A 2861-nucleotide genomic window follows, 5' to 3' on the forward strand; every position below is an offset into this window, starting at 1 on the left:
GGGAGAGGGAGAGGGAGGGAGATATTCAGAGAGAGAAACATAAAAGGAAAATTAATAAGTATTTTATAAGAAAAATGAAAAATAATATCAAATTATCGAAGGGAAAGGATAAATAACTGGCAAAAATAAATAAAACTAAAGATGTAAAGATTCTAAAATGACAGTATAAGAAGTAATTTTTTTTCTCCCCATCTAGCTAGAAAGTGCACTACAGGTTCTGTGTAATGACTTTGAAAGTACAGTCTCTCTGAAGACACAAAAATGGTTGATTATAGAAGAATATGTTAGAACTCTTGACTTCAGTATTATATTCCTTGTGTTGTTCACACACACACATCTAAAATTTTATTGTGACTAAATTACCGAAAAATCATCTAACTGAACCCCATCAATGCATAGAACCATCAGAAATAATTAGCTGGTGTTAAAGTTTGGAATGAGTATGGCAACAGATAACTCATAATTTATTTGACTATATATTGTCCTGGAGTAACAATAGTATAATACTCTTTGTTGTTAATGGTAAGGTATGACTTTATAATGTCTGAGTGTAGCAATGGTAAAGAATCTTGATTTTTAAGAGCTTGATGTGAAGAAAAAAAATATATTTTAATGGAGTACCAGCTAGGCCAATTTTCATTAAGACCACAAACAAATGCTTCACCTCTATGCCTAATAGAGGTCATCATTACAGTAATTACCATTGTAAAAAATGCTAATTAACTCAAAAAATTCTGCTAAAAATATATACCTGCCTGATAACTTTAACCATGTTCAGTTGAAATAATATAATTACCTTATGAAATGACTTTATAGGCATATAATACATTTTCATTTTAACACATGTCTTTTTTAAAAAGTCTTACTGTATAGTAAATCCATGTTAAAAATAATATCATGAAGACAAAGAAATGATATTCTTAAATACACATCAATTTTACTCTATAAATAGAAAACATTCAAGGAGCTTTTATCACTGTATTGTTACTAAATTGACATTCAACTTCAGATGAATTTAATTTAATAGCAATGTGATTTGTGCCATTCTATTTTATATTTGTATGATCTAGTAATACATCTTAAGCAAAAGAAAAATCTTAGAAAAACACATGCATTTATCTCTACAATGTTTCACTTTATAAATCTACACAGTAATGTGACAATCCACACTAATATATTCAAATAATGCTTGATACACATTTCAAATTATGTTCCCAGTGTGTCTAGTAAAGCATTGTTTGAATAAACATCTTAGGTTTCTATATTTTAAGCTTGTCAACATAAAGGCAATTATTTTCAATTATTTTATATAACTTTATTTTGTGTCTGTGTAAATGAAAAATAATACGTGTATACAGGTACCTTGTTAAAAAAAATAACATATACTAAGATTTTCTTTTATTTGGGGGGTATTTTTGTTTCAATAGGATCTCTGTATAGCAAGCTGGTATGAGATATGAAGGAGCAGACAATGACCTTGAGGTTCTGATCCTCCTGCCTTTTACTTCCTAAGGATTGAGATTATATGGATGTCCCACAACACCTCAGTTTATAATGTGCCTGAGATGGAGCTTGAAGCTTCCAGCATGGCGAGTAAGCCAATTACTGATATAATTACTCATAAAATATTGTACTTGCTATAGAATCAAATCCTTCACTTGTGCTGCCTTAAAAAAATAAGTTATTTGAGTTTTATGTATCTTGTAATTAGAGTTAATTATTTAATAAGTATCATGAGGATGAGCATAATCAGGTTAGCTTAATAATATGAATCAACATATTTTGGGTGTCTATCATCTATCTGAATATTTAAAATTTGTAATATGATTAGATATTTACATTTTATAAATATAGAGTAATATCACTTTCTCTACAATTATCTATGCTAGCAAATGAGCTAGAAATAAAAGTTCCTTAAACAACCACAGAAAATTGTCTTCAACGCAAAGTGCAACATCATTATATATAAAAATATATGATAACTATTTCATAATTATTAGTGGTTTGGAAAATCTTCCGGAATACTTCAGAAGAATAAGTAAATCATTTTATTTCATATTGTTATATACAAGGTATATAATTTCCTGAAAGACTATGATATCAAGAAGGAAAAATGAAGGCATTTGAATTCACAAGGATTTGGTATATTAATAATGGGGAAATTTTCTCACCTTTTAGAGTTCATTGTATTTTTCATTTTAATGAATATAAAAATAATACAAATATAAACATATACATTGTCCTGCAACATAGCCCCTCAATATTACTAAGCACTCCACTCAGTACTACTAAGCAGCTTTTTATTTTTTTTACAATTTTTGAAAATTAATTATTTTACTTACATACATCCCAAATATTGCCCTCTCTCCCATCCCCTTCCCAGAGTTCTTCAACCCATGTCCCCTCCCATTTACCTAGAGGGTGCTCCCACACCTCACTCCCTCAGGCATTTCCCTTCCCTGGAGTTTCAAGTCTGTACAGGATTAGGCACATCCTCTCCCACTGAGGCCAGACAAGTCAGTCCTCTGCTACATATCTGCTAGGGCCTCAAACCATCCCATGCATATACTCTTAGGTTGGTGGCTTAGTCTCTGGAAGTCATAGGGGTCTGGGTTATTTGATACCGTTGGTCTTCCTATGGGGTCACCATCTCCTTTTGCTCCTTTAATCCTTCCACCAACTTTTCCAAAGGAGTCTCTGATCTCAGTCCAATGGTTGGCTGTAAGTATCTGTATCAGTCTCAGTCAGCTGCGGGTAGGGCCTCATAGAGGCAGCCATACTAGGGTCCTGACTTCAAGCACAACACAGCATCAGTGATAGTGTCAGGGTTTGGTGACTGTCTATAGGACGGATCCCAAATT

Source organism: Grammomys surdaster, unplaced genomic scaffold, assembly GCF_004785775.1.
Source record: "Grammomys surdaster isolate TR1022 unplaced genomic scaffold, NIH_TR_1.0 126158, whole genome shotgun sequence".
In the NCBI taxonomy this organism is placed as follows: Eukaryota; Metazoa; Chordata; class Mammalia; order Rodentia; family Muridae; genus Grammomys; species Grammomys surdaster.